We start from the raw sequence: 12,934 nt of genomic DNA, 5'->3' as shown, positions 1-12,934 counted from the left end.
ACAACTTTTGAGGTAGGTACTATTTTTATCATTTTTAAAAGGGGAAAGCCAGTTCAGAGAAGGTAATGAATATTCCCTTGGCCACAGAGCTAGTAACGTGGGGAATTAAGATTCTAAAGTAGATGCAACACTCCATTCATTCAATCACCAAATATGTACTGAATTCCTCTAAGTGCCGGGGCTGATCTAGAACCTGGGGAAGAGCAGTGAGCCCAACACAGGCCTTGCCCTCAGGCAGCCTACTCTAGAAAGCTCACTTCAGAGCCTAGGTTCTTACCTCCTTTATGTCAGCCATGCCCTTTGAACTTATCAAAGAAAGAACCCCATAAGGCTGTGGAAGTGAGTAGAAATCATGTTGTCATTGGGCTGAGGGGCCTAACTCCTGCTTTCCCATGTTTCCCTCAGGAGACAATCATTCAGAAACCCCTTTTCCTGCCAATTCTGAGACAGGCCCTGTTTTAGTGTTTTTCAGCTACTACTTAGTTCATACACTCAACTCTGTTTTTTTCTTCAGCACCTTACTCTCATTCAGGTCAAACTCCCTCCAATAAAGCCTTAAATCTTTGCAATTCTTTCCTTGCTTGGATCTGCCACTAAGGCTTTTCCAAGTTGAAGATCAATTTTCAAGTCAAATGACTCATGGAAGAAATTGTTAAGCATGATTTCACAGTGTTTTGAGAACATCCTTGAAGAATATACATTAGGAAAATACATTCAATGAACAAAATTAATTTTGGCTTAGCTGAGCTGCAGATTGAGTCCTAAAATATTTTTGTTTGATATTGTGTCGTCTCTACACAAAGTTTCAAGTTGCTTTATAAATATTATTCATCTTACTGTATCATTTTTATGGGTAAAAATTCCTACTTCTGATATATGTCTTACCTTTCTAGGAAATCTGATACCTGAAGCCTGAATGATTTGATGATACTTTTTTCACTTATTTCATAAAGATTTATTATACATTTACCGTCTGGCAAGTGCTGGGATACAAATACAAAAAGGACAGATTTACTCTCGTAAAGCTTATAATCTCAGGTGTGTCCAAGGATCTTGGTGATGCAATGGCTCTATTAGCCAAGATAGTAAGTCCTAAATAATCGCTGGTGTAAGACACATGGAAGAAACTCTGATCTGAGAGAGAGAAAGGGAATGTGCTCTGAGAGGGGGTGTGCCTTCCGTGGCTGGATGTACGAGGTCCTCCACACTCTGGCTCCATTTAACCTTCAGAGTCAGCATAGTGAAGCAGTGAAGAGCATGGATCTGGGGCCAGATTACCTGGGATCTGAATCCTTGCTTTGCCAATTATTGGTTGTGTGCCTGGGCCAGTTAGGGTAATTGTTTTGTCACTCAGTACCCTCACCTGTAAAATGGGAATAATAATACCCTCCCCAAGTATGATCATTATGCAGATTAAATGGTATAATTTGTGTAAAGTATTTAAAACCGCCTGATTTTAAGTTCAATGGATTTGCTAAAAATAAATAAACAAATAAATTTTTTCCTTTTCTATCACTCCCACAAATGTACCTTGGATTCTGTTCACTTTAACATCTTGATAAATCCCCAAAGCACCACGTGTTGTTAGATATATATCTATTAATAATTATTATTACTATTATTATCATCATTATTAATGTATGGGATATCGCCTATATGCCAGGTGCTGTTTGTATAATTATTGGAGGCAGTGTGAGAAGCAAGGATAAAGATCAAACGGATCTGAGTGGAATTCCCCGGGCAAGTAACATGACCTCTTAGAGCCTCAGCTAAGTCACCTGTGAAGTAGAGAGGATCACATCTTCACAAAAGCTATGGAGAAGATTGAATACATTCAATGTATAGAGAGCTTAGTAAAGTACCAGGCATTTGATAAGCACTCAATAATGAGGAACTAGAGGAAGAGCTGGAGGAAGAAGAGGAGAATAATCTTAGAGGTGGCTGACATTTTTTAGTTGGAAAACAGGTTCAGTGCTCTCAACCCTTGCCTTCCCATCCTTCCCTGTTCAGGGACTCTTCCTTCCCCCGTGCTTTGTTCCCATCAACTCCAATTCCCTATAATCCTTGTTGAAAACTCTCTCATGGAACAACCCTGCTCTTATGGAGCTGTGGAGCTGTCTGTTGGAAAGAATGGGATACTAAGCCTCTAGGACTGCTTGCTGAAACTCTATTTTTCCAGTATCACAGATATACTTGGAGATACTTTTTGATTCTCCTGCCTCATAAGCAGATACAGTATCTCCTTTGGGTGAACCCTCATATAGCTATGTCTATTATGTCCCTTCACACATGCTACCTGATACTGTAGTTATTTGGGTACTTGTCATATCTACTCTATTAAGTCACACATTTTTTTAAGGTAAAAGGACTGTGTTTTACTCAGAAGACTTTTTATTTAATTCTATTAGAAACCCAAGCTCTGTAGTGATTCTTATAGATCTTTCTTCCTGATCTTTGTCTCTTCACCTCCCTCTCAAAACAGTTGCTCTATTTTACTGGGGAAGTTGGGGGAAGGAGCCATCAGGTTTAAACATGCTTAGCCTCCAAACTCATCAATATTTTCCGATGCCTGATCTCCAAAGAAGCAATGAGCCCCCTCTTGGGCAAAGCATACAACTTTACTGATGTATATCAGCCTTTACTTATGCTCTTCGGCCTATTTTAGAGAGCTGGTCAGCACAGCCTAAGGGTTAAGCGTGTGTGCTCTGTTTAGCCCCTGCCTCCAGGGTGAGAATAAGGATTAAATGAATTAGCCTGTGGAAAGCACTTCCTAGATAGAGTACTTAGCACATGGTATACAATCAATAATTGTTAGCTATTATTATTAATTACCTTCCATCACCTTCTACAACTTGCTTCTTTAATGATCTTTTTTTCCTACCTTGCTTCAATCTAATTCTCAAATCTCCATCCTAAAATATATCCTTCACATTCTCCTTAATCCATCATCTTCACTGGCTTCTTTCTTTTGGCTGTGAATCAAATTTCTGGAAAGAGTGTTCATATCTGTAGGCTTTATAACCTCATTTCCCATTCCCTCCCTGACTTACTGCAGATGATCTAGATTCCAGACCCAGTGTTCCACTGACTCTGCTCTTCTCTATTCTGACAAATATCACTAGTGACCTCCTTGGTCTTCAGCCTACTTGATGCCTCTGAAATGTAACACTCCTTTTGGAAAAGCTCTCCCTACCTCAGCTTTAATAACTTTGCTTTCTCGATTCTCTTCCTATTTCTCTAACATCCCCTTTGCTCTCTTTCACCAGCTCCATTTCCTCTGCCCACTCCTTGAATGGTAATATCCCTGAGTATTCTTTCCTTTACCTCATCTCTTCTCATAGAATCCATGGGCAAATCTGGATCTTCAGCCCTGACCTCCTGACTGAACTATAGACTCACAGAGTCTATAGATGTCACTTCCTAGACATCTCTGCCTACGTGCATCTCCAAACCAACCGGGTGTCTTCCGTATCTCACTTAATGGCCCAACTTTCCAACTAATTACCCAAATTACATGTCTCAAGGCAATCCTTGATTCATTACCCCACATCCAATCAGTTATCCAGACCAGATTCTGTCTTCCTTACCCATAATGAGCTACCTTTTCATCTCCATCTTCCCCACTTCTCTGCAACTCCAGACCCTCATTATCTCTCCAAATTGGGACTAGTGAAGACCTTCCTTAACAATTCTCCAATCTCTGGTTTCTTACTCTAGATAATCCAGTCTGCACACAGTTTCCAAGTATGATCATTATAAAACACAGATCCGTTTTGCTCACTTTCTGAATATAATTCTATGGTATCTTCCCACTGCCTACAAATAAAGCCTACTTTTTAAGCCCTTGTCTAGCAAAATTCCACTGAGTACTCTAAGATATAGTTCTTTTGTACTACCTTTTGTTCCCGGACTCACCAAGGCACTTCTTTGTACCTCACTGTGTATAATTCACAGTCTAGCTTATGTCTTTCTCCTTGTGACATAATTATTGGGATAGACTAGTTGACCGCTAAGGCGATGTCACCAAGCTATGATTTCGTGGTATTTTTCCTGTTGCATTGTCTGTTTAAAAGTGCTGGCTATCCAGAGACTCAATGGAAACCTAGAAATTATCCTAGACTTCTCATTTGTAAATGTAGTCAACAGATACTGACAATATTACCTGCCAGGCATCATAAATAATGCATCATTATAATAACACAAAATACTCATATCAGAGTATATCAAACAGACCCTGTTTGAAGTGAGATAGTTAGGGAGATAGATAGATAGAATGTGTAAATATATACACTTAGAACTACTAGAGCATAATACAAATATATACCTCAAACAGTTGTAGTGAGGATTAAGTGTTCTAAGTGTGCTCTTATACGTATCACTTAGAACATTTTAACCTCACAACCACCATTTGAGATACATGCTATTATGCTAGTTTAGACACTGGGGAAGCTGGTTTAGAGAGGATTAGTAATTTACCCAGGATCACACAGTTAATAAACACTGGAGCTGGGCTGTGAACCCAATCAGTGTAGCACCAAAGTCCTTGCACTTAACAGATGCTCTCTTCTGCCTTTGATTCAAATAGCAGTGATAGTAGCATACCTTAAGGTTTTCTATGTACCGGGCACTGCTCTGAATATATTACATGTATTACTTCATTCAGTCCTTACAACACCCTCTGTGAGGTAGGTGTCATTTTTCTCCTTGATTACCTATACAGATAAACTTAAAGAAAACTGAATAAAAGTTCAAACTGGAAACCCATAAAAACCTTGAAGTGAATACTCAGTGCAAAAGAGTATACTTTTACTCTTTTAAAGGCTTGTTTCAGAATTTCTTGGAATTTTCTATTTCTCAGATCATTTAACACAAACTTTTAGGTACCTTTCCAGTACGAGAGTGAGGGTCTCTTTTATTCGGTCAACCATCTACCTATTAGGCAAACATGTATTGAATACCTACTGTATGAAAGACACTAAATACTCCAGAGAATGTTTCTTTTCTTCAGAAAATAAAAATCTAGAAAATGAAAAGGACATTAAAGCCAACAAGTACAATGAAGTATAACAGGTAGAATTACAAAGAGGTTAAGAAAACAGACTCTAGGGATTTCCCTGGTGGCCCAGTGATTAAGACTCCGTGCTTCCACCACAGGGGGCACAGGTTCTGTCCCTGGTCGGGGAACCAAAATCCCGCATGCCTTGCAGTGTGGCCAGAAAAAGAAAAACAAACACAAAACACAGACTCTAGAACAAGATAGAGCTTGTTCAAAGCCTGGCTTTGCCACATACCTCCTGTGTGATCTTAGGAAATTCATTTAAATTACTTATGCCTACATCATATGATTGCTATCAAGATTTTAAGTTTTACTATATACAAAGAACTTTGATCACTGCCTGGAACATGGCAACACTAAGTAATGGGCAGCTGTAGCTAGTAGTAGTAGCAGTAGTTGTTGTTTTAATGGAATTACCATATAAGGAAACATGGGCATTGAGAAGCAAGAACAAAGAGTGAGTAAAGGAGTTCATATAAGTCTTTAGAGAAAAAGATAACTCTAGATGAGTTTTTAAAAATGAGCAGGTGTTCTCCAAGTAGGCAAAATATATAGATAGATAGGCAATATTAAAATCAGAGAGCGGTAGCTCCTAAAGCTCATACAAAAGAGGTAGTATAATGTGTCATTGTGTCTCCACCATATTGCTTTGGAGACCTATAGCCATGGGAAATAGGAACATAACAAGGGTGGAGAAGTGATGTTCTCATTATGATTATAGATCTTTAAACGCTATCATTTAAAACCATGTTTATTATTGGACTGGGAATAATAACACTTCTTCTGTGTTTGTGTAGCACCAATTCTGTACAATTTTAAGATACTATCTTAGTAATCGTCACAACCTTGGAGGTCTGGCCAATTATAATTATCACCATTTTCCATACAGGAAAGCAGAAGTACAAGGTAGGGAAGGCAGAAATCCAGGGTTGTACGAAAAGTTACTGATGGACCTAGAAATGGGACTCTATATTGCAGCTCACTGAAGTGTCCAAAATAACAAGATCATGCTAATTCCACACTCTCCCCCCCATTCCTCTTCTTGTCATGGAAAAATAGAGCAAAATATTGTAGCTGAAAAGGCTAAGGTGGAGCTAAAGATAATCAGATAGAGTGATGAGCTCTGCAGAAAATCCTGGATAAAATATGATACAGGTTTCCAATGATGAGTAGGACTGATGTGTTTGGGATAAGTTAGGTTGTCTGCCAGAGGAAACTTTTTTTTTAAATTTAGATTGATGTATATATAACTTACATACAGGAAACTACATAAATCATAGGTATATGCATTGATGAATTTCTACAAATGAATACTGTATTTGTTTGCTAGAGATGCCATAACAAAATACCACAGACTGGGTGACTTAAGTAACAAATTTATTTTCTCACAGTTCTGGAGGCTGTAAATATAACATTAAAGTGCTGGCAGAGTTGCATTCCTCTGAGACTTCTCTCCTGGCTTGAACATGGCCACTCTCTTACTGTCTCTTCATATGATCTTTGCTCTGTGTGTCTGTACCCCTGGTGTCCCCTCCTCTTCTCATAAAAACATCAGTCATATTGGATTAGGGCCCCTCCCAAACAGTCTCTTTTAATTTAATCACCTCTTTAAAGACCTTATCTTCAAATATAGTCACATTCTTAGGTACTGGGGGGTGGGACTTTAACATACGACTTTGAAGGAGGACATAATTCAGCTGTAGAAAATACATATATAAGATACTGCCTAGATCAAGGTATAGAACATTTCCTTAATCTCAAAAGGTTCTTCTGTGATCTCTTCCAGTCAATCAATCCTCCAGTGCTAATCCCTTTTCATCTTTATCGCCATTGATGTTTTTTCCTATTTCGGAACTTCATAATATGGGGCTGTTACCTTTTTGACTGCTGTTTTTCCCCCCAGATGATGTCTGTGAGATCCATCCATGTTATTGCACGTAGCAGTATTTTATTTCATTTTATTGTGTAAATATGTTACAATTTATACAATATTTGAGTTGCTTCCAGTTTTTGACTGTTATGATAAAGCTGCTGTAAGTATTCTTATATATGTCTTTTGGTAGACATAATCATTCCTTTCTGCTAGGTATATAGCAAAAGTGGAATTGCTAGGCTATAGATATATGGTTGTATTCAATGTTAACAGATACTGTAGAATAATTTTCCAAAGTAGGTGTGCCAACATATACTGGCAATGTAAGCTCCAGTTGTTCCACATCTTCATCAACACTTAGCATTATCAGCTCTTTAATTTTAGCCTTTCTGGTGGGATGTATGAGTATATCTTTGGAGTTTTAATTTGTATTTCCCTGCTGACTAATGCTGTTGACTTTCGGTCATTTGATATCCTCTTTTGTGAAATGTCTGTTCAAGTCTTCTTTCCATTTTTAAATTGGTTGATTTTTGCAGTTCTTTGTATATTCTTGATACAGGCCCTTCTTCAGGATTTGTATTGCAGATATCATTTCTTGGTCTATGGCTTGTCTTTTCTCTTTTTAAATGGTGTTTTTCATGAATAGATATTCTTAATGTTAATTCTTAAGTTCGATGTTTCAATCTTTCCTTTTACAGTTTGTCTTGATGTTCCATTTTTAGAAACCTTGTCTAACTCCAAGGTCATGAAGATATTCTCCTGTGTTTTCTTCTAGAAGCTCGATTGTTTTATTTTCATGTAAAAGATTAAGATTCACCTCAAATTAATTTTTCTGTATGTCTAGCCAATTGATCCAGCACCACTTCTTTCCCACTGAATTGCAGTAGTTGCTATGTAGCTAATCAGGTAAACATATTTGTGCAGGTCTTCTTCTGGTATCTGTATTCTCTGTCATTTGTCTATTTATCTCAATTTGTGGTAACACTAGGTTGTTTTAATTATTAAAGCTTTATGCTAAAACTTGATATAAATTAAGTTTACCAGATTAGCTCTTCTTCAAAATTGCCTTGGCTCTCCTAAGTTCTCTGAATTTTAAATAAATTTTAGAATCATCTTGTCAATTTCCACAATAGAACTCACTGGGTTTTGACGAGGATTGCATTGAACCAATTTGGCAAGAATTGACATCTTACTATACTAAGTTTTCCAATCAATAAACATGGGGTCTCTTCTAATGATTTGAGTCTTCTTTAGATTCTCTCAGTCATATTTTAATTTTAAGGGAAGAGGTCTTACACTTCTTTTGTTAGATCTGTTCTTAAATATTGGATTTTTTTGGTGCTATTATAAATGGTAATTTAAAAATTTTTATTTTCTAGTTTGGTACCTATATATATATTTCTATATTGACCTTCTATCCAGTGACCTTGCAAAATTAAGTTATTTTTATAATTTATTTGTAGATTCTTTTGAATTTTTCATGAACAATCATGTCATGTACAAATAATGACAATTTTGCTTCTTCCTTTCCAAACATTACAGCTTTATTTTGTTTTCTTACCTTATAGTTATGGCCAATTCCTTCAGTACAATGTAAAATTGAAAAGTCACCACTGTTATTTGATATTTATTTTGGAAATGCTAGCCAGTGCAACTGGACAAGAGAATTAAAAAAGAAGCAAAAAGGAAACAAACTTACAATAATTTGTAATTGATATAATTATAAACCTAAAAATTACAAACAGTTCAAATAAAAATTATTTAGCACAATAAAAATTCATTAATATGGTTAATCACAAATTTAATATAAAAGACAGTTACTTTACCTTAATGATTAACTATCAGAACGTAGAATTAAAGGAAAGTCTCATTCACAATTACTATGAAATATTGAGATTCTAGGAATTAATATAACAAAAAAGGCACAGAAATTAAAAATTCCTCTGAGGTACCTAAAAAAAGAGTTAAATAAATGAAAAGACATCCTTAATTTGGATAGAGGAGTCAATATTTAAAAAGACATCAGTTATCTTTGAATCAATCAAAAATATGAACAAGGTTTTGGGTTTTTTTTTTTAAACTTGAACTAAATGATGCTAAAGTTTATGTGAAAAATGTACACGTAAGAAAAAATTCTAAAAGAGAAAAATCATGAGGAGAGTAACAAGTAAAGTATTTAAAATTGTATTTCCCTGACCTTAGATTAGACAAACAGATCAATGAGACAGAAGAGATAATTCATAAATAAACGAATAATTTTCAGAATTTAATAAGTGATAAAAGCCAACTTTAATAAATTAGGAAAATATGAATTGTTGAATAAATAATGTTGGTGAGAATGGCTGAACATTTGACGTACATAAAGCTGAGTATTCTTCTCCTTCTATATTAAAATGTGAAAAAAGAAACTTAAATGTGAACAAAGAAACCATAAAATACCTGGACGAGAACTTGAGATAATAGTAATACATAAACAATTTTGGCATGGGAAAGGCCTTTCTAAAGCATTTTTCAAACCTCTCAAGCTATTCAAGAACATTTAATATCCAAATTTATATCTTAATATTTTAAGTTTTTATCAATTTTAAGACTATGCAATAAAAAAGGGCAAAAATATAGACAATAACAAATTGGAAAAAATATTTGTAATACATATGAAAAAGCCCTTAATATACAAGAAATTCTCACAAATAAGTAAATAAAAGATAAATAAATAACCCAAGAGAGAAAATGCACAAGGGAGTTCATGGAAAAAAATCTTAATAGATAATTAATACATGAAAAGATACCCAACCATATTCATATTTTAAATTGTACAAATTAAAACAAGAATAAATTGTCATTTTTTTCTATTCAATTAAAAATTAAAAGATTAGGTCAGTTCAAGGCTAAAGGGAAACTGATATTTCTATGTATTGCTGATAGTATAAATTATTATAAACCATTTTAGGAAATTTATCGATATTTTTCCAAATTACTAATGAGCATATCCTTTGACCTCCATGTTGAAATTTATCCTACTCATATACTTGCAAAGGTTTTTGAAGATATATGTACAGGAATTTCACAATTTTGTTGTAGTATTGCTTTTAATGGTGTTATGGGCTGAGTTCTTTCTCCCCAAAATTCATATGTAGAAACCTTAACCCCCAGATCCCCTGAATGTGACTGTATATGGAGATAGGACTTTTAAAGAGATGACTAGGTCAAGATGAGGCTGTTAGGGTGGCCCTACTCCAATCTGACTGGTGTCCCCATAAGAAGAAGAGATTAGGACTCAGAGAGATGGAGATGCACAGAGGAAAGACCACAAGAAGACAGAGGGAGGAAACAGCTGTGTATGACACAAGGAGAGAGGCCTCAGAAGAAATCAACCCTTCAAACACCTTAATCTTGGGATTCTGGTCTCCAGAACTGTGAGAAAATACATTTCTCTTGTTTAAGGCCCCCAGTCTGTGGTACTGTGTTATGGTAACCCTAGCAAACTAATACAAACAGTAAAAGTGAAACCTTTTCAACGGCTGTAAAAGGAAGAAAATGTTACCAGTAGTTATCTCCAGAAAGTGGGATTACAGAGTAGGAAGGACAGAAGGCAGGGAAATTTTGTTTTACCTATACCTCTCTATTCCGTTAATATTTAAAATATTGAGCCTATATTACTATTGTAATAAAATAGTTAATTTTAAAAAGCAATGGAGGACTTCCCTGGTGGCATGGTGGTTAAGAATCCGCCTGCCAATTCAGGGGACGTGGGTTCAAGCCCTGGTCTGGGAAGATCCCTCATGTTGTGGAGCAGCTAAGCCCGTGTGCCACAACTACTGAGACTGCATGCCACAACTACTGAAGCCCACGCACCCTAGAGCCCATGCTTCGCAACAAGAGAAGCCACCAAAATGAGAAGCCTGCACACTACAACGAAGAGTAGTCCCTGCTCGTCGCAACTAGAGAAAGCCTGCGCACAGCAACGAAGACCCAGCGCAGCCAAAAATAAATAAATAAATAAATTTGAAAAAATAAAAAGCAATGGAAAATTTTTGTCAATTGTGCATGTGTGTGAGAATCTTTGAAGTCCCAGAAAAATGCTAAGAAATCTCCTTTGTGGGCATAAAAATTTCTTGTTTTATTTATTTTTGATTTGCTATTTCTTCATGATTTAGCTTTAAAAATAAATGTAATTCATTTTGACTCTTTTGTCTGGTTCAATTGCCAGTAATTCAGCAGTATTGTTTTCTATGGTTTTTCTTTCATAAATCTTTGGATTTATTTATCTTCTTTTGAAACCTGAGAAATCATAATTTTGTGCACTCAAGAATGGCATCAGGGTATTTAGAAAAATCCCTCAGCTTAAAGTTGAGTTCTTTATTTTTCAAGAAGACATCAACCAACCTACTGTAACATGAAACAAGTAATAACCATGCTGTTGTAATAACCTTCTCTTTTAATTACAATCTAGGCCAAAAGGGTTAGGGATAAATATATGGTAGATAGCACTGTTACTGGGCAATATTCCACTCTAAATACAAGTCCATAGCTTTACTTCAAATCCCCTTAGAAACATGATTCTCAGAAAACTATGGGAATACATAAATGGTATAGTCACTAATTATTAGCTGGCCTTAAATGTTAAGTATAACTTTATTGCCAAGATTTGTTTCCTTTATTTTAGGAGAATATTATTGGAGTCTAAGTAACTATCTCATTCTGGTTAAAAACATGGCAGTATGAATTAGTAAATAAATGGAAAATGTGAAGTTTAATTAACCCACCTGAAAATTGTTCAGATGTTCTTTAAGCAGAGTGATTACAGAATAGGAGTGGATGAGATATACTAGCTGAACGGCAGGAACATCCCTGGGGCTTAACTCCCCAAGTCTTCTCACAATTGGCTTGCATCATCTACAGCCTTCACTGATGTTATAATCCAATTGAATAAGCATTATTTTATGGACCTCCTGTGGGTCTGAAGCTTTTGTTAGGCCCTGTGAGAGCAACAAAAGAAGTAGATGATATCTGAAAGAGCCAAGGTGCCATGGAGAACATTAGGAATCAGGTACCAGCAGTAGCTTTTGCCTGCCTTGAGCAGAGGGGAGACCATCCTTACTGCAGCTCTTAGTCTCAGGAGCAGGAATTGCAGAGTAAAAGGATGAGTGGAAACACCATGTGATTTGATGGAAATTATACACACTATTACCTTAAAGGTCCATGTTTAAAATGCATTAATTACGTATAGCTTACTCATTTGGTCATTCATTTTGTTCAACAAATATATATTTGGTGCCTATTACATGCCAGACATTATGCCAGACACTGGAAATATGATGGTATAGCACACGGCCCTCCTGCCTTTCAGGAGCTCACAGATAAACGGTATTGACAAAAAGTAAACTAGTGACTAGATCTTCCAAATCTTAAAAGATAGCTGGAGAAGTCCTAGATTCATGTGCAAACAGGGACTTTTTTTATCCACAACGGATTCTTGGTCCACTGTTGAAAAACTTAAGTTTCTTTGTGTTTACAAAAACACTTAGCACAAGGTTTAGAGAAAGGAGAAGAGAGTGGGCCCCCCCTGGATTTGAATCCCAATTCTGCAGCTTCCTAGGTATGTGAACTTGATTTAAGTTTTAGAGCATCTAAGATGCTCCAGTTTCTTTATCTGGGGATATCAAACTGAGGATAACAATAGTGCCTAACTCACAGAGTGGTTATAAGGATTAAATTAGCTCTACATGTGAAGTTTAATAGTTCCTGGCTCATGGTAAGCTCTATGTTGTGTTTACATGTAGGTACTTCAGATTTAAAGACATATTACTCGTTTCAACCTTCAAGAAGAAAACTAAAATAAATTAATTAAACTTAATAAATGTTTAGGCATCATTACAATCTAGAATTATGTCCTCTAGTTACAGTTCAATTTTATTCATATATGCAAGAGGGGATAGAAATACATTTTAATATGTTTGGCATGACATGGGGAAAAGTTTTCAATAGTTAAGTCCCTAGGTACC

This window comes from Delphinapterus leucas, chromosome 1 (genome assembly GCF_059928025.1).
Source record: "Delphinapterus leucas isolate spDelLeu-1000000601 "Yukka" chromosome 1, BTC_Dleu_Yukka2, whole genome shotgun sequence".
Lineage (NCBI taxonomy): Eukaryota > Metazoa > Chordata > Mammalia > Artiodactyla > Monodontidae > Delphinapterus > Delphinapterus leucas.
The sequence above is the reverse complement of the archived record's forward strand: the minus strand, read 5'-3'. Positions refer to the sequence as shown.